Consider the following 18,971-nt stretch of genomic DNA (forward strand, 5'->3'; position numbering starts at 1 on the left):
CTATGTTCTTACATATTTATAATTTGACGTGTGCTTCTCCCATTTCCCCCGTCCTTCTCAATACCTTCGTCCTGTAGCTGCTGTCTTCAGGTGATAGTACTGAAGCAGGCAGAGGAATAGTGGAGAGAATGAAAAATTCGTATTTGTTTTTTTCATAAGACACTGTTAATCTGCTGAAGCAAAAAAATTATTTGTGCTGAAAAATGGGACAGTACAGCCTTCAAATCATAATACAATTACTTGTGTTTGGGAAGGTACCATAGCATGACTTCTGATTTTCATTGCCCATCAGTGTTTCCTACAGCATAGGAGTAAATCTATCTGATATTTACAACTAGGTTTTTTTCTCCTTTTCTGTGTGCTTTTGCGAACAACTAGTGCATCAAGTAGCATGCCTGAAACCTTGAGATACCTCAAGCAGGTGTAGTTTTCCAAAAGTACTGAGGTCTCAATCTCAAGCCTGCTGGGTGATTCAAAGCAGGGGCCCAAAATGGCAGATTACTTTAAAAATCTTTAATGGGTTTTGACCTAAGTGGAGTTTTGACCTATCAAAAAACTAGCTTATAAAAGTATTGCAGTACACGAGCCATCAAATGCCTCTGGTAAAGCAATAAAATGGTCTGTTTTGTGCTGTGCAGAGCTAAACTTTGTGCAGGTTACCTATACAACAGCTTTGGGAATGCTAGTGGGTAGATGGCCCTCATTAGATAGGTGTGATGGAAAATCCCCATCAGACAGATGTAGCACACATAGTGGATGTCTCATAGAGTGCAGCAACATGGCACATTATGCAGCCAGGGGAACGTGCTGCAGCCTCAGCGCAGCAATGTACTGCTGTGAGGCTACCTGGGATCAGACCTCCTTCCCACGTGCTGAGCCACAGTCATGCTCCACTGCCCTGCCTCATCCACCCTCAAAATCCTCTGGCATTTGGGATTGGTTAGTGGCAGTAATCTACATGACTCTGTGCCAAACTCGACTCTTGCTTTCTCCTCGCTGAGGCCATCAAAACATGATGAGGCTTTGTTATACTTGGGAGTTTCAGTGGCTGCTTCTCAGCTCTCCTGCATCTGTCACGGCAGACTTCTCTGTTGCTACAGAGTTCTCCACTATAGGGCTGTGAAAGCAGAATAATGCTCCCCCGCACCCCATATGATGTCTGCTTACGATAATGTTCCTACCAGAGATGCTGGCTGAAAGCCTTTGCCAATGAAACTGTCTTCAGTAGCATGTTTCCCTTCTTACCAGAAGGGGAGGAGGATGACATTTCTTTCCCTGAAGCTTCTGGTCATAGGGCTTAGAATAGGCAGAATTTCCTTTGCTTCTGGTGAAAAATAGTCAAGATTATGTATGACAGGGTTGTGTCCTGTATGGATCATGTTAATTGTATACGCATCTCAGCTTGAGGTAAGTCTGGCCTGACTCACCATTACTTTGTGGTTGCGTATGACAGACAGGGATTTCTTTTTCTCAAAAAAAATATTTTTTTTAATTAGAAAAACTTTATGCTCAGACAAGATTAATCATTTTTGTCAAAGTTTCCAATGTTTTGATGAAAAATCAGATCCTGTAATATTTATTTTATTATTATCATTGCCACATGTTATTGTTATTGCCATCATTTTCAGACAAACCTGTGAATTTGTTTCAGTTTTATTGTCAGATGAAAGTTTTTGCCTTGGAACCTTAATTTGAAAGTGAGTTTTTTCTCTTTGGGGCTTTTTTGGTAATGTACTGTCCTTCAATAGGGATTAAATCAGATCAGGAGGTGCTTGGTTCAAGTGTCAGGATTTCAGGACTGGCCTTAGTGTAGAGGAGTTGCTTGACAGGTCGCGCTTTGTTTCCTCTCCCTCTGCTCCCACATTCTGCTTGTGTGAATAGAGCAATTGGTGCTGAGGAGCTGATGTCGGCATGAAGCCCATTTCAGGTGCTCTACCTTGAACTATGTCTAATCTGGTCCTGTAGGCTGCATACCCATAACGGGTTGGAGTGCAGTAGGTGTGCTGCTGGAATGGATCTTCCAGTTTAGTTTCATAATCCAGTTTGTAAGCCCTAAGGCTGTTTGAAGGGCAAACCAGAGCATGGTAAGTGGGATGATGAGGACATTTTCTTCAAAAGCTTGCTCCTGATTTGAAACGGAAAGCTAGTGTGATCACACTTTATCTCTTGTGCTCAGTGATTCCTGACACATTACACTCTATGTGAATATCTATTGCATGGTTAACTCTTCAGAAATGCAGCTGTGATCTCATGCAAACTTAAGCATTATGGGCCTTTACACAGTAAAAAAGAAAAAATTAATCTAATATTGTAAGAAGTCCTGTGCAATGTGCATTAAAACTGTGTGAATCATTGTCCTCCTTGGGCTTCAGATCATTTATAAGTCATCTGGAACAAGTATCTTGTGTGCAATTTTTATCAGTTCAAAATGTGGACTAATTTTCCCATATTCAGTGGCCTTCAGCAGTAAGTTTTTCAAAGCCCCATGCTATCTACTGTGTTAGCTACTCTTTTCACCTGGCCTGGATTCTCTTCCACTTATGTTACACCTTCACTTCTACATAAACTCTACTTCAGCCCTGTTTTGGCTTATCACCTGTAAAATAGTCACCTATGTTCTGATATAAAAGCATGGATAATAACAGTGTGAGGTGTCTATCCATCCCAGCCCAACTTAAATTTGGGAGCGAAAGGTGTCGTGTTAAATTCAGGATAATCTTCATCTATCAACCACCAGTGTAAGTAGAGCTACAAATCCAAAGAATGTAGTGCTATATCAGCCATATTTTTCTACATCAGTATGTTTATAAGAAAACTATGGTCTAGCGTGCTTGGATGTTTCTAGTGTCTTAAATATATACGACAAACAACCATTAATGAGTTTTAAAACTGTGATGCTTATTCAGTCCACTCAGTGCTCTTGAATGTGAGCCAACATTAATTCAAGCTCAGTTGATCCTAATAAGTAACTAAGACCCCATTTCATAAACATGCAATTCTAGCTTGTTATTTCTGGCACAGCCATTAAGCAAAAGTCTCTGCCCTCAGAACGACAGAATTAAGGGATTAGGGATAAACTGAAAATTGTGAATAATTCACAATTTCTTCCCTCGTCTTCTCCCCACCAAAGGCAACTCTAGAGGGGCTCAGTAACTGCTCTTAGTTATACACCTTTTCTTCTGTGAATTACGCACATGAGTGTGACCTGGCAGTGCAATGGGATTTGCTCATATGAGTGGAGTCTGTAGGATTGGATGTAATATCTGGTACTTTCTATTATCATCATAGGTTCACTAGGACAAAGCACCAATGCCTGCACTAAAAGCTGCTACTTACACTTAGTCATCCTGAATGGGGATCTTTAGTGCCTCCCTAATGTGTGTTGTCCCAATAAGTATTTATTTTCAAAAGAAATCTATGACATTTCAAAAGAATCTATGACGCTTTTTACTAAGATGCAATCAGTGTCATTTCTTACCCTGGTCCTTCAGATAATCTGGAACATGTGTTGTACTTGTTCGTTAAATAGATTTTCTCTTCACTGATTTTGCTGAAAGATATTTTATGAAGTTCTTGTGGAAAAGGAGAAACTTCACAGGCAATTATCAGGAGATACATTTTATTATGTAAAATCCAGTGATGTAGGAGTTCAGATAAAGCAACATAGACTGAAAAACAATGTATTTCTCAATACAGACACTTCTTACTCAAGTTTTATCTCTGTCATGCCACTGGATTTCTCATGCAGCTGTTGAAGTCTTAGACCTGTAGAATATAGGTTTAGGACTGTCTTTTTACGTGTTTGTATAGTGCCCAGTCACTGGTGTCTTTGGCTATCTGAGCTTCTACGCACTATGGTGATATGGAAGAGAGTAAGAGGTAAGGATACACTTTGCCTCTCTCCTGCAGTGAGAATTGCTTGCTTGCATTCATAAAGTCTGTGTTGCTAATGTACTCTTTTGCTCAGACTCTGAGCTTTTTTGCTGATGCAATGTTCGTATAATGCTGTTGTATTGTTGCAGCATTGTGCCAAAATTAAAAAAAGAAGTCTAGTTAAATTAAAAATTGGGATACTAATGGCCTTATAGACTTGCTGTCTTGTTTATTCAGTGTCAGTGAATGGTTGTGCTGTTCGGCAGCACTCATTAATTTTTCTCAAGTGGTTGCTGATGTCATTATTGTTCTGGGCTTTCTTTTTTCTTCATGTGCAATTGTTATTTTTATCGAAGCATGTGGGGAGAATGCTGTGCACGCAGCTGTGTGAGGAACGAATTCAGAAAAGGCCAAGTCAGTTTGTAGGAGAAATCAGGTGTATTGCCATTAAGTTTTGGGTCAGTAGCAGGGCACCAAGTAACTTGGCTTTCTTAAAAAACAGTCTATGGCTTTTAATTTCTGAACAGAATGGGGGAATGTGTGCAACCCACAGAGACTGGAGTCTCTCCAGGCCTATCTAACATAATGAGAGAATTCTTTGTGAAATGCATAAAATGATGACATTTTAGTGGTGAGTGAAATATTTGATTAGTTTTTCCATAACCTAAAATAATCGGAATGTTCTTTTGCAGTCCCATTCCTGGTGAGGACTAGGAATATGTAACCGCACCATATAGCTACCTCAGAGACATCTCCAGGGAAGTGTGTGGTGATATGGAAAAATGGGTTGGAAAGTCTTTTTCAAGCCCCAAGGAAAAGTTGCAGGTATGTTCATCTGGGAAGACATCCAGAAGATGAATTCAGAGTCATGACCACAACTCTGAGGAGAGGAAAGATAGCCTGGGTGAGGGTTGGTGAGCGCTGTGGTGGACAGCAACATAAGGGTGAGCACCCGGCATATTCTGGTGTGTCCGTGCGGCTGTTTGCGGAAGGGGAGAAGGGGATGGTGCTGGCTGGCACCCTGGGACAGGGCAGCACAACCCTGGTTCAGGGGGAGAGGTCTGGTCCCAGTCTGGCTCAACTGACTGGCAAAAAGATGTCTTGAGCTGCCTCTTTGTCCCCTTTCAGTGCACTCTGCTCCCTGCCACTGTCCTGAGGGTGTCCACATGTGTGCTGAGCTCTCCTGAGGCTAGTGTGGTTTCTCCTCAAGTTTGGACATTGAGGTCTTGGCCCTGTGGGTGACAGGCAAAGTCTGGCTGTGCCAGCTCAGCGCCAGGCCCCTGGCTGGCTTGCCCTTGCCCCTGTGGCCTTACAGGGTTAATGCTAAAAGGATGGTGTATTCCCAAGGAGTTTTATGGTGAAGGGCAGACAAACAGAAAGGAGTAAAATTGCACTCACTCCTGGCTGAGCACTGAAATGGCTACAAGACATTGAGATCTGTCTTAGTTCTGACAATCATTAGTATTTATTGGTGTGTGAGGAGTAAGTGAATAATACAGATGGGATTTTGGGACTTTGCAATACAGAGGAGATTTTTAACATCATGTAACATCTCTGGCTAGCATGGGTGGTGGGTTAGTGTGGTCTTTCACAGCAAAGCTTATTTGGTACATCGAGAGGCATGATTCAGCATTTCAGCTGCAGTAAAGAACAATTAAAAACTATTAAATTGGTCCTTGGCATACAGGAACATGTATGCTCCTGCAGCAATAGGAGTACTCCTGGGTACTACCATAGGGTTTTGTATTTGATGTATGGATGCTGAGCAGCCCTGTCACAGTTTAGCATCACCCTGACACAGTTTAGCATCACCCTGACACAAGCCGTAGCCAACCACAGAAGAAAAGAATGGTCCCTGCCCTGTGGAAATGGCAACTGGACATTCAGGAGGAATCTCATGGGTTGAAATTCCCAATACACCAAGAGCTGCATTGGCATATAAAATGGGAATAGACAGCCATTGGGTGATATCTGAACACCTTGGGATTGCTTTAAAGGTAGACCAAATCTTGCTACTCCCAGTAACATTGTATCCCTGCTAGCAGAGGACTATGTGCATTTAGTCACTGAGGACAGAATATATATTGCTCAGTATGGCTGTTTTATCAGACTGTTAATGGATAGTTCTTTCATATTTTATATTGTGTAAACACAGAAAGACAGTTTATCAAAGAGTACTTTGCAACTGGACTGTGTTGACACAGCATTTTGTGAGGACACAGAATACCCTGAATGGCTGTTTCTAATGTAAAAAACATTAAACCATTTAAAGCTGAACCAGTTTCATTGACGAGTTAGGCCATGAATAGTCTGGTGCAAAGGAGCTTATATCCATAAGAGGTTGAAAGACTGGAAAGGGATGGTAGGAGTTATATATTAACAGAAGATGAGCCAGGCTACATCATGCCTGTTTGCCAAATTAATTATTTGTTTCAATATTTATAAAAGTGAATAGGAAACAGATGGTAGAAATGGAGATGCCTGTTAGGTTTCTGTAATGGAGAAAGGAGAAAAAGTGAGAGGAAATCAGAATCCCACCATAAGAGAGGAAGAGGAAATTAAAATGTCAGACAACTGACAAAACTGCAGGACCACACACAAATATAAAGACGTTTCTCATAGGAACTCTAAAACATTTTAAACTTAAGTCTTCTCTCTTTTGCCACCCAGAAATCAGAATAAAGTGGTGGTTTTTTTAAAACAGAGGAAAGTCAAAACACACACCCTCAACCCAGTTGTTAGGATGCAGTATACAGAAAATTTCTTTGGAAACATATCTGAGTAGTTTGAAAAACTCCTACTGTAATATCTAGTAAGAAGACACAGAGGAGAGGAGATGGGGGGGTCCTGACTCATGTATTGAGTTTGGTGGTATCCATATCCTTGACCTTGGCAGTAAGAATTCATGGTCTTTACTCTGCAAAGACCGGTGATATGGCAGGCAAATATCTTGCAGACTAGGGTTAACAGGGAACTCTGGGTTGCGTTTGTCCTCTGCAGCTGTTCTGAGCACCCATTGCTTGTGGTTTGTCCTTGCATTTGGCTGCATTTATGCTAATTTGCTTGAGGTGCAAGATGTGAGTGATGGGGCAAGGGAGTACTGCTGGGTGTAGGGGTAGCCTTACAGTATATGTTACACCTAGAATGTCAGAGGGGGGAAGGAACAAAATAAGGGGGTAAAAGGATAGGAAGCTTTCATGTTGAACAGGTTTGGTGGAAATGTGCCAGGTGTCTTAATTGAGGGGCAGGGATCCTGGATCCGTGTGGGATTCTGATAGTCCCCCTGCAGCCAGCACGCAGCAACTTATTCTCCATGCCTGTCAGTAGAAGACAGATCTGGAAAAGCCAAGTTTATCTTTGCAGAAATCTGTTTGTGCTGCATCATTATTTGAACTAACTGAATTTGGAAAGAGGTGGTGAATCCAGATAGGGTTACTGGTCTTTTCCCCTCACAGAATTGCTTCTGGTTTTTAGTATCCATGGAAGCACAGGGAGATATGTGCTTTGTCCAGTACCCTTCCCAGCTGGGGAGGATTTGCTGTCGCTTTAATGATCTCTGCTTCTTTAGCGGCTCCTTGCTTATGTCTCTTTATATTCAGTAGTCACCACTGAATAAGGGCTGTCTGCTGACCTTTCCTTCAACGGTAAATTCTGAGCCAACTGTGCTGCTCTGCTGAGATATGGATGGTTTTCTTTCTTTCTTTTTTTTCTTTCTTTCTTTCTTTCTCTTCATCTGTCTGTCTGTCTGTCTTGTGGTAGGGTTTTGTATGTCTCACTTTGACTTTGGCCGAGTGCCTCACAAGCTATGGACTCTGAATGTCTGCCTTATTTGGAGAAAAATGTAGGCTTTTCATTTGGCTTGACCTCCCAGTAAGCCTCCTACTCTCCTTTGACCTGTTTCTGCCTTGCCAGTCTTTGTATTAGGCTTTCTTCTCTTTCATATGGAAGAGTTCACTGATCCCTTTTCCTTCCCCAGTAAAAAGAAGAGAAAATTTTAGTAGCTGCTGCTAATTGTGCCCCAGTCCTTCTGCTTGTATTCAGTGTTCATCCCAGGAATAAGACATTTGCAAGTTCACCTTCATGCCAGGTCAGCAGATGCTGCTGCTGAGGATTGTATTGAAACTTGTAAAATAGCCTACTTTAATCGTGAGTAAGGACAGGTCTGCTTCATAGAACTATTGCCCACTGCATTTTAGCATAGACTGGCAAATTCAGCCCTTTGCAAGCAGCCTCTATAGAGAGTCCCTGAGAAATAGTCTATTGTATCTTTGTGTTCCAAGAGTAGGCTTTTCAGGTTGGTATTGGTGAATATAACTGTAATTTTGGAGGCAAATGCTGGTCCCTCAGTTGGATCAATGAGATTACGATTAAGCCCTTTAGATCAAATGCAGACCACAGTCCACCAGAAAAATCACTTTGCAGTCAGCTCTTCCTCCAATTAACAACTGGTAAACCACAAAAACAAAGTGAGGAGCAAAACTTGATATGGTGGAGTCCTTGGTCAATGACAATAAGATGCCTGCGAAGAAGATGGGTTTTGTGATTTCCTCTGTATTGGCTTTTAAAAGGAGAAGTGTTGGAAGGAGAGGAGAAATAAGAATGCAAATCAATGGTGCAGTAGTTCAGGCACAAGTAGAGTGTCGGATGGATCCATTCTTTTTTTGTCTAATGGTCTAAAATGGGAGCTTTCCATAAGTGCATGGCTTTATATGGCATTTGTTATAAGCATGTAGTGTGAGAGCAGCAATTAGATTTGTTTTTAGCTGGATGACAAAAGGAGAAGGAGTTAATGCTTTTCCCTTTTGTTTTTCTCCCTTCCTGCAAACATTGGGAGCTTTAGCAGGTGCCTCCTTTGGCAGATAGATACCTCAGGAACCTGGTGTTTCCAAAATATCTGAGCCAAATTTGTCTGAACTTGTCAACTTGTCTGAAGTTATCATTTACTGACCATGTGAAGAAATAAGGGACGTTCAGGTGTGGGATAATAGGAGTCAGTGTCTTTGTTGATCACTGAGTGAGTTGAGACTCACCTATGAAGCAGGGTATGAAGGAGTTTTTTGTATAATTTTAATCTACTTTTTGTCTGACACTGCTTCCGCTAAAGCTAGATCTAAATTCATCCCAGGGGCTACTGCAAATATGAGTTGTATCTGGTCCATTGAATTTGTGACTTAAAGGCTAAAAAGAAGACATACATGTTACAGAAATGTTGCCTGTGATTGGCTGAAGAGGAGAAAGAGTCCAGTCCCTTGTCCCAGCATGTTCATCTCTGTGGGTTTTTCCCTTATAATTTATTTTTTCAAGGATCTGACTGAAGCTAATGGCCAGCCTGGAATAAATCTTAAAGATATTTTCTTCCTTTCCTCTCCACTTAACTGAAGGCTGAAATATATTGTCCTGCCATTATTCCTGCCTGTGCCCCCACCATTGTGCTCTCACAGGGCTGCTGTTAGAGAGAGTTGTCACTGTGATGGGTAGGAGTGACTTGAGTAAGGCTCAGTCCTGTGGAGGAGAAATGCACTGATAGCCAGGGAAGGAGAAGGATCAGCATCAGCACAGTATCCAAGGAACTGATGTCTTTTTCAGGGTTACGTTTATCCATACTCTTAAAATGTGCTTTTCATAATGCTTCCTTCACCTGCAAGCCTTGCAAACCCCAGCCTCTGGTGGGCTGCCTCCCTTTGCATCAGTCCCCATCTTACCACACAGCCACTGCTGTCTGTGTGGTCTTTGAAATTCACACGGCTTGGTGGCAACCAGTAGGGAGGGAAAATAACGTGTTTTATTTATTTAGAGTCAAGCACAGTTTAAACTCCATTCTAAATAAATAAAAACTCTTAGCCAGATTTATATAAATAAAAAAGCAGATTTTCCCCTCTCTTTTGGCTGCTGTTGAACAGCATCAGTTTCAAGACCACACAAGGAGCTGTGTCGACAGCTCTGAAATGTGCGGTGGAGGCAAAGGTAGGAGGGGTAGGAAGGACTTTGATAACTTGCTTTGGGCTTCTAATGCATGGAGGTTCCCTGTGTTTATAAAGGAGTAGCCCTGACACTGCGGTCGGTTAAAACATTAGAAGAAAACTGGGAGCATCTTATGTTTTTAAGGGAGGAATATTTCTGTAAAAGACCAGTTTTTCTTCAGAATGTGCATCCACTCTACCAAGTCATCTGTGTGAATGGTAGGATTAGTTGGCACAGCTGAAGCACTATTATCTAGTCTTTTAGTATAGCCTAGAAGCGATAGAGCACCCATAAAAAGCAGTGATTTGAGGAAGAAACATTTTATTCTTAGGAGGCTGATCACATTTGCCCTTTGGGGATTGAGTCTGCATTACACAAAGGTTCCCAGTTTCCGTGAAATGGTGCTCCCACACAGGTGCTGACAGTGCCATGTCTCCTGTTACAACCATCACTTAGGGAAACCCCAAGCATGGTTTCATTTTCTTGGGAATTAAATGTATTATGTCTGCACAAGGTTTCAGATCTCTCTTCACTTTCAGGCCTGCCAAGCTTTCAGGAAGGGTGAAAAGCAGCTGCTATGTGGAGCACCTGGGTTTTGTTACTCCAGATGAGAGATTATAACAGGCCTTAGATACCCGCTTTAAGCGGGTTCTCCTCACGGCAGCATCTACTCCACTGCTTGTGGATGAGGATGAGCTGGAGAACATGGTTCTGCTGGTTGCAAGATTAGGGTGAGAACAAAAAGGGCCCAATTAATGATTGTTATTTTGTGACTGGTCAGAGGCCACTACAATTCTGACAAAAAAATCAAAGAAACACTCTTGCAAAGCAAAGCCTTGCTCACAGTTCATTACCTCTTTCATATTCTGAACCTCCTTGGGCTGGCAGACAAAATGACCAACAGATGTTAGTCACATTGAGAAAAAATATCAAAGAATACTTTTTTAAACATGTCCTTTTATAGCTTACTTTACCCACTTTATATATTAATTTAAAGTTATGTATGGTTATATATCCCACAGTACTTTTGGGTTGTCTTGTTCTGTTAGTAAAACATCAATTCACTTTTCCCACTTAATGACACAGCTAGGGTCACAGCTTGTCATAGGCAATGGTATCAGAACAACACAAACTCCTAAACATCTTCACAAAACCCTTATCCTTAAGGTAGTTAGTACATCTCAAGGCTGTATTGCTCTATGGTCCAATTAGCAGTAAAATGCCATTTTTCTTTGCATAGATGAAGTCATTATCTTACTCGTACTTCTGCTGTGCCAACCTGCAGATGGTTGCTTCAGCTGCCAAAAACCTTTGACATAGCAAATAGTCTCTGTCCCAACCCGCTCAGCCCAGAGGCATGAAGTTTCCCTCCTGGCTCCAGCTGGTGGTGGCTCAGTGAATCTTTTTCTTTGAGAACACTGCTTGCCTTACTAGAAACAGCATACATTTTGAAAATGCTACTTGATGCATGAACATAGATAGTGTGGCATAGGCTCCCACTGCCTGCCTGCATGGATTTCAAGGGCCCCCAAATTGTTCCATGCATAGGGGAGTGGATTCAATTTTTATGTTTGCATATTACAATTTCAGAAAGAGATGCTGCATCTTGAAAACCTGAATGTAGGAGAGCTAGGAAAGACAGTGCAAAATACTATCAAACCTGATTTGTATTGATTTTTTTCATTTTCCTTCTTAAAAAAAAAAAATTCAATGCTTTCTCCTATGAAAATATAGCGTCAGTGGCAATGGACTGTATGTGCAATAAACAGCTTTTCGTGGTTATTAAACACCCCAGCCTTGCCTTGCAATTTAACCAGCCATAAAGTAATTTATTGCATTGTATGCTGAGTTGCTATGAAGGATTTCACTTACTTATCACAGCACTGTAAGTAACTACACCAAAGAGACTATTAATTTTCACGATAGAGAACAAAAATGATTTACCGTATTTTAATTCTCAATAGTAATGTGAGATGTTTAGGGCCTTGAAGACAATTTAATGTGTGAGGTTTAATTCTTTTCTAAAAATGATAGCCGAGCTATTAGAACTGAACCAGAAAGCAGGTGGTTCTACACCTCTTGTATTGGTGCCTATGAAAGGTCATACTACCTGGCAAGAATGAACTCCTGGAGAAATTTTGTGCAAGTTTACAGAAAACAACCAACAAATCTAAGTCTTGGGATTCTGAGTGAGATGGAGCTGCTATTCCATTTTAATTACTTTACTGGAATTCAGTGTAAATGTTAGCTCTGTAACATCAAAGAAATTCCAAGGAATAAAAAATAAAACCCTATTGGAGGCTATGTTTAAAGAGAATAAACAGAATAATCTGTGTAACTGTAGGCAGGCTAATCTGACACTGATTCTGAACAAAAATCAGTCAGAACTTCTTAGGATATACAATTAGCTGAAGAGTGTAAAGTAAATGTTGCCAATGAATTTTTTTTTTTTTTTTTAAATCTACTCTTGCCAAATAACTAGATTAAATTTCAAATACCGTTGGTAAAGTTAAATGTGATGACAAGCTGCTCACTTAACAGATTAGATTAAAGTAATTAGTAGGAGATAAAACCACTCACTCTGTACTGCAGGATTAAAAATATTTTGTCAAAAGCATCTATAAAAATGTTACCTTCATCACAAGGATAGAAAAGGGGGTTTTATTCAGGAAGTCAGTCAGGCTGATTGCTAGCCCCGTGCTGTTCAATTGACTCTTTTCTTCCAGTTATTTGGAAATAAGTGTGAAGTTATTGTTAGAAAAATATCCTGATGTAATCACACTTTGTTCTGGTAGGACCTTTTTGCTGACCAGGGGGGACTCTTTGATAGGGTATATTTGGAAGAACAGGCATTTTATCACAGGCAAATGTGAGCACAAAGGTCTGTATTTAAGAGGAAGAAGGCCCTGCTGGTAAGATTTTTGCATGCTAGAAATCAGTGATCCTGAAAGTTTTAAAGTTCATGGTAGTCACCTAAGTTAACATGAGCTTTTAGGCTGCTTTTAGAAGCATGACTACAGTATTGTATGAGCAGGTGGGAGAATATTATGTAGGACTGGAGAAGTGATTATTCTCACAGACAGTACTGATGAGCTATTTACTAAAAAAAGCAGGTTAATTTCTGGTGCCTGTTAGCAAAGAGGATCATAAACCAAGGAAATACGGGAAAAAAAGTCCTGGATGCTCTGAGGGTCTATTGATACTATAGATGTTGAAGACTTTCAAGTATGCAGTGTGTAACTTACATGCATAATACATAATACATACCAGTATTGCTGGTGTTATAATTTTATCTATAAATATATATGTATTTGTATAAAGAAGTACGTATTTATGTGTGCGTGTGTGCTTCGGGGGTTTGTGGTAACATACCTTCTTCTTGATTACAATAGTGTCCATGTTAGCCATTTAAAAAAGCAAGTTAACTCTTTTATTAAGCTGTTGTAATTCATCTTGCTTTACCTTATACGATATTTTTATGCTTAAAATGCAGCAGTTTCTGGCGTGACTAGTATTGTGTATACAACTATAGCTCCAGACTAGCTTTGTTGATCTCAGTAGCATAACCGGCAGTAGAACTTGGCCCTCTAAAATTTAATATGTCAGTCCTAAAATAATTTTAAAAGGTATTTATATATCTCCTCCTCCTCCAGACTGCTTGTAACCTGAGAGCATCCATGTGGCTAAGAATACAGACTTGTCTTTTCTAAATTGAAGACGTTCTGCTCATACCACTGGAGAAACAAACTAAAAAATAAGGCAACCAGATGTTTAAAAATGTTGAAAGTTCCTTTTTTTGGAAAGGTAGCTATGTTGAATAAACATTAAAATGCTTTTTTTTCTATATAACTATTCATTTTAATGGCACCCCAAGAGTTCGTCCAAGGGTCTCTGGGTCACTTGGGAGAAAGTACAGTATATTTTGGCTCCACAGTCTTCGACTTGCTACAAAGAGCTAATTCTTTCAATTAATGAAATAAATGTTGCTGATGTAGATGGATTGACAAATTATTTTAACGGCTAGTTTATTCAAGCAGATGGCAAGTCTGATATGGCTAGAATGCTTTAAGAGGCCTTCCTTGGCAGGAAAAGAAGCCCTTGGAAGAACAAGATATAGTGATTGTTTACCCCCATTCACCTGGTGGCCTCTACTCCTTTGGGCATTTTCTGTCCACAGTGGCACTGCAGTGAAACTAGGAAGTATGAAGACTTTTTGTCCTGTAGGGCTTTCAGTAGGGCTTTCTGTTTAGGGCAAAAGAAAACTGTTCGGACAAGGTACCAGTGATGAACATCAACAGCTGAAGGTAGCTGTAGATCTGGGAGTCTCTGCTGGGCATACTGCAGTTTGATGAGCTATTTAATAGAAAAGCAGGTTAATTTGTGGTGCCTGTTAGGAAAGGTGATCATAAACAAAGAAAACATGGGATAAGATTTCCAGGGAGGCTCTGAAGTTTATTGATACTTGCTTTGTGATCAGATTCTGAAAAGCAAAATAAGGCAAGGAAACTAAAGGGAGAATTTCAAGGCTACAAGTCTGTTTATGTGGGTAAAAGACTTTTGGAAACAGTATGTTCTCCTTTCAAAAATATATTCCTCTCTTTGAGACAGCATCCTGAAATAGCCGCATTTTAATTCAGGTTGCAGCAGTTTATGAGAGCAGTTGTATTGCAGTGTTGATATTTCAGAAGTGGATCAGGTCCATGAATTAATGCATTTACATGCATCAATAATGGTGAAGGTGGGTTACTGCACACCTGAGACCCTCTGTAGGGCATATTGATGTCTGGCTGCAATTTCTGAGCTATACAACTTCAGCTAACTAATTTGATAGCCTCTGTGTTTCCAGACAGGAAATAACACTCACTGTCAGCCGTACTGTACATGGTGATGGGAGGTGTGTTCCTGCTTTGATACCTAAAGATATAAAAGGAGTTACAGAGAAAAGCTTCTTATCTCTCAGGGAGCACATCTACCTCTAGTTATGGCTTGAAAAATACAAAAAAATATGAGTTGAAGAAGACAAATGCAGGATTCCTTTTGCCTTCTTTGGAAGCAAGACTTGAGGCTCTCCGCTGGTGCCCATCAGTGTAACGTCAGAGGGCTGTAAGGTGATACAGAATGTTGCACACTGCAGTCATCTGGATATACCAGAACTGGCTTTAAATGCACTACCTGATGTACCACAGCCAGATGCCCTACACCATAGTGCTCAGCTAGGTCTTTGCCAGAACACAAGGGTGTATATAGCATATGCAGGGGTCCATGTTGCTGTAGCTAAGCTGCTTTTCTTCCCCATGTGTTAGCTTGTTTGGAGCCTTGTTAGCTGTCTCTATGCTATATGATGTGCTGTACTATATACAAAAGACAAACATCACAACTGGGCAGAAGGCAACCATCCCTGCAGAGGAGTTAAGGTTCGTGGTCTCTGGGTCTAGCTCAGTGGGAATAATAACTTCAAGACGTGTAATTAAATTGCTTTGCTACTGTATGGGCTTTAATGTCAATTAGCTGTGTGAGTGGACATCTGCACAGGACTAGCTAAACCTCCAAATCCTGACTGAACATTACTCTGTTGGGAAATGCTGGACCTCAGTCTATGTAGTTAGGTGGGGTTTTTCTTTCTTCCTGTTTATGGCAGGGGAGCTTTTGGAGGCTGTTTAATTTTCAGTCACTTGGAGCTCAAATATGAGCTGTCAACCCACAGAGCAGTGGAATATTACAGATAGTTCGATGTTGTTCACTGAGCCCCAGAGGCTAAATCACCTCTGGTTAAAATATCAGTTTTCATTGTTAGTGAAATTTGATTTTTCTAAAGAGAAATGTCAGGAATACACGGAAGAAACTGGCTTATCATTCATGTTCTGGTAGTAGCTTAGTCATAAAAACAGGTTGTATTTGCAGTACATGTGGATAACCTCTTATAATGTATTGTTTACAGAGCCCAGGAGAGAAATCTCAGCATCATGCCAATGCAAGAATTTTGTTATCCCTTCTCTTGGGAGAAAGGTATGCAAAGAAAATAATTCTTTTGTTGTTTTAAGAGGAATATGTTTACCTTCCAAGAATTACATATCGCAGATTGGTTTGATTACTACCATTAGCCTATCTGCTGCTGCAGAGTGTTTGCTTTGGTTCTTAAAGAGAAGACAAAATGTGGTGGTACAGCTCCGACACAGGGGATATGAAGAGTATGGATTTGCATTAAAAACACTGATTTTCTGGCTGCATCTATAGTAGATGTTAAGAAGGCAGCCAATGAAGCAGTTTCAGAAAAGAAATTGCATGTGCTTAAAAGTCTTTTTTTTTTTTTTTTTAAAGTTTGTAGACTGAATAAAACACAATCCCCAATTTCTCCAGCTGTGCTCTGTCTACAGATTGCTCCAGAATTTCTGTGCCTTCAACCTCATCTCTCTCTCTCTTTTTTTTTTTTTCCCCTCCAAACACTTCCAAGAGCCAAAAGGATAGTTGCTGGTATGTGATGAAGGCTCTGAAAGGAAAATAATAAATTAACATCAAATGGGCTTCTCCTCCTCCTACTCTGCATACAGAATGTCTTAAGGAGACCATAGCACAGTATCAGTACTGCCTCCCAACACTTTCTGTATCCCAAGAACTCCTCCTAGTCCTTTGCAACCTCCAATAGCTTCACTTAAAATAAAACACCTATTTTGGTCTGTCTTCTGTGAAATTATTGGTGATGTCTTCTGGAAGGTGCAAAGTGATGAATTCCCTCACTTCCTCTTAATGTCTGAAAGAACTGGGATTGTAAGGTGCTTTTCAGGGGCCATTTAAGGATAGCATCCATAATTAATATCCAATTGGATTCAGCTATTAGCATCTGCCATTTCACACTGTCAAAGAAACTGGTATAAGCTTGATGTCACCTGTCTTTTCAAGGGTACCCTGCATATGTTGTTCCTATGTATCCTACATATTAAAGAAGGAGTGTCAGTAAAATGTCAGCACTCACTGCGTTGTTGTATCGGTGGATACTCTTTAGCCAATCAGAGGCTTATTGTTACCTTATGTTTCTTGGTTCAGGCAACAGAGGTGAGGACTGAGATGTGGAAGAACACTTTCCTGGGCAGGGCAGCACCCCTGGTTGTGGCTCTTATGTGGGTCCCCTCCCAGCTTCACCAGAGACCTCCCAGCTTCACCAGAGACCTCCCAGATACCAGTCCAGCTGACAAAAAGGTGCATGTAAAGCTTAATGTGCAAAGATGGGATTTATTTCTGCACTTCAACATGCCAACATGTTTTGGTGTGGTTAACAAGGAAAGAAACCTCTGATGCTCATGGTAAGAGAATATGACTGAGAGTGTGGAGGGATGGCAGTTTAGCTGCGCTGTGCTAATGTTTGTAGCTTTTCTTTGTCCTGTGTGAGATAAAATAATCATGCTTAAACCTCAGTGAAAGCAGCTGGAAAACCCTTGTCACTACATTGTATCAGCTTTCATCTGTTGTACTTGATTATGTATTTTTCGTTTGTTACAGCCTCCCTATTTTCTTTCTTTGCTCTAAAAACTATACTCAGCGTATTGGATCACTTTTCTCCGTATCAGTGAATCTGCTTATTGACATCCTGTTAGAGGCCTGTGCAAATAGGCTTCAAAAAGCTTTAAATGAAAGACACTAGTGAAAAGCGAAGTTTGACCAGAGGGCAAAGTTCTGTCAAAAACACTTTATCTTTCCTTGTTACTGAGACTCAACCAGATGTTTGTTTATAACAAAATGCCTGCATTGGGATTTTTGAAAGCCCAGATGAGGAAAACTGTATCTAATTGCTGCTAGGAGTGCAGCCATGTCCTAGCTGCAACCTGGGTTGGTGTGTCCTAAAATACTATATTTGGGGATTCTGGGAGTGGAGTAAAAGTGTATATGTTTTCACTGAAAGGAGATAGGGCTTTCAGTTCAGAAACACGCTGAACATCTGCTCTGCCTGAGCCCTGTGGTTTAACTAGATTAAAGCCCCACATTAAAATGATCATCAGTCAATCAGAACGCTTCCTCAGTCTGAGAAACATAACATCACTCTCAGTGCTGCAGTTTCCAAAGAAGCTGATGTGTCATGGTAAGAAAAAAAAAATATATCAGAACAGTGAAATATTTCACAATTGTGGTTTGTTTGGCTTGTGTGACATCACAGACTAATGTTTAACCTAGGATCAAGCAACTTGGAATTTGTTGTCCTAAATGATTTTAAATCTAGCTAATTATTTTGCGCACATCTTGGCTATTAACTCTAGTTAGCAAAATGAAATGTAATTCATGTTCTTCTAGCTTTGGGAGAGCTTCCAATCAATAAAGCTGTAGCACAGACCACAAATTTGTGTTGTTTCAGTGGCACAGAGATCATTTTCCTTTTATTTAAACCCCTAGATAGCCGTTTAAGACTACAAGACTACAGATCTTATAAATTATAGGAGTATGAATTGCCAGGAAAGCTCTGTTTTATTAATAAAAAGAAAGCCACCATTACAAAAAGAAAACCCAACCCTTCCAGACAAATCAAGATAACCCTCTTCAGCTGGCATTTGGCTGTAAGCTGGTTGTATCATGTGTATACAAATAATCTTTTGCCATAGATAAGTTGCTAACAATTGAGTAAATGTTGGTCTGAAGTATCTTACATGATGATTTGCAAGGCCTTTTGCTGTAGAAATTTTGAATTACTTAGAATTATATGCCTTGTTGCATTTATTAAAATATTTAACTAGTTTGGTTTTGGTTTTGTTGTAGCGAAACAGAGAAGATAGAAATGTGTATTTTCTTCTGCAGAGTGCATGTAACAGTATAGTTTTTGAAGTCTATTTAATTTAGACCAGCCAGAAAATGTATTCAGCATTGTGGAAACACAATGTTAATGAAAAAAATTCTATAAATCAATGTACAGCAAGTTGATGCTCCCTTTCAGAAACGCCCACTGCTTGTTGAGGAAGCATCTGGTGCAACTTGGATGTTTTTGTCACTGATTTTAATAGCCAAATGTGCAAAAGAGCTTACTGCAAATATTTCAAGATTTTTGCTGATGGAAGTTACAGATATGAATTGAGACTGGAATCGAGGGAAAGATTATGGCTGTTTGGACCCTGAAGCACATTATAGCATATGGATCCTGTGTGCTTCTTGTGCCCCCC

The 18,971-nt window shown here is 40.3% G+C and overlaps 1 long non-coding RNA gene across 1 annotated transcript; it reads left to right on the forward strand.

Annotated features, from left to right (window-relative positions):
* The first annotated feature begins 4,035 nt into the window (after positions 1–4,035).
* LOC138688584 (uncharacterized) lies at positions 4,036–16,856 on the forward strand. The gene is made up of 3 exons (XR_011327458.1): positions 4,036–4,698; positions 15,773–15,840; positions 16,286–16,856. It is a non-coding gene; the product is annotated as an uncharacterized lncRNA (long non-coding RNA).
* The last annotated feature ends 2,115 nt before the right edge of the window (positions 16,857–18,971 follow it).

Source organism: Haliaeetus albicilla, chromosome 13, assembly GCF_947461875.1.
Source record: "Haliaeetus albicilla chromosome 13, bHalAlb1.1, whole genome shotgun sequence".
In the NCBI taxonomy this organism is placed as follows: Eukaryota; Metazoa; Chordata; class Aves; order Accipitriformes; family Accipitridae; genus Haliaeetus; species Haliaeetus albicilla.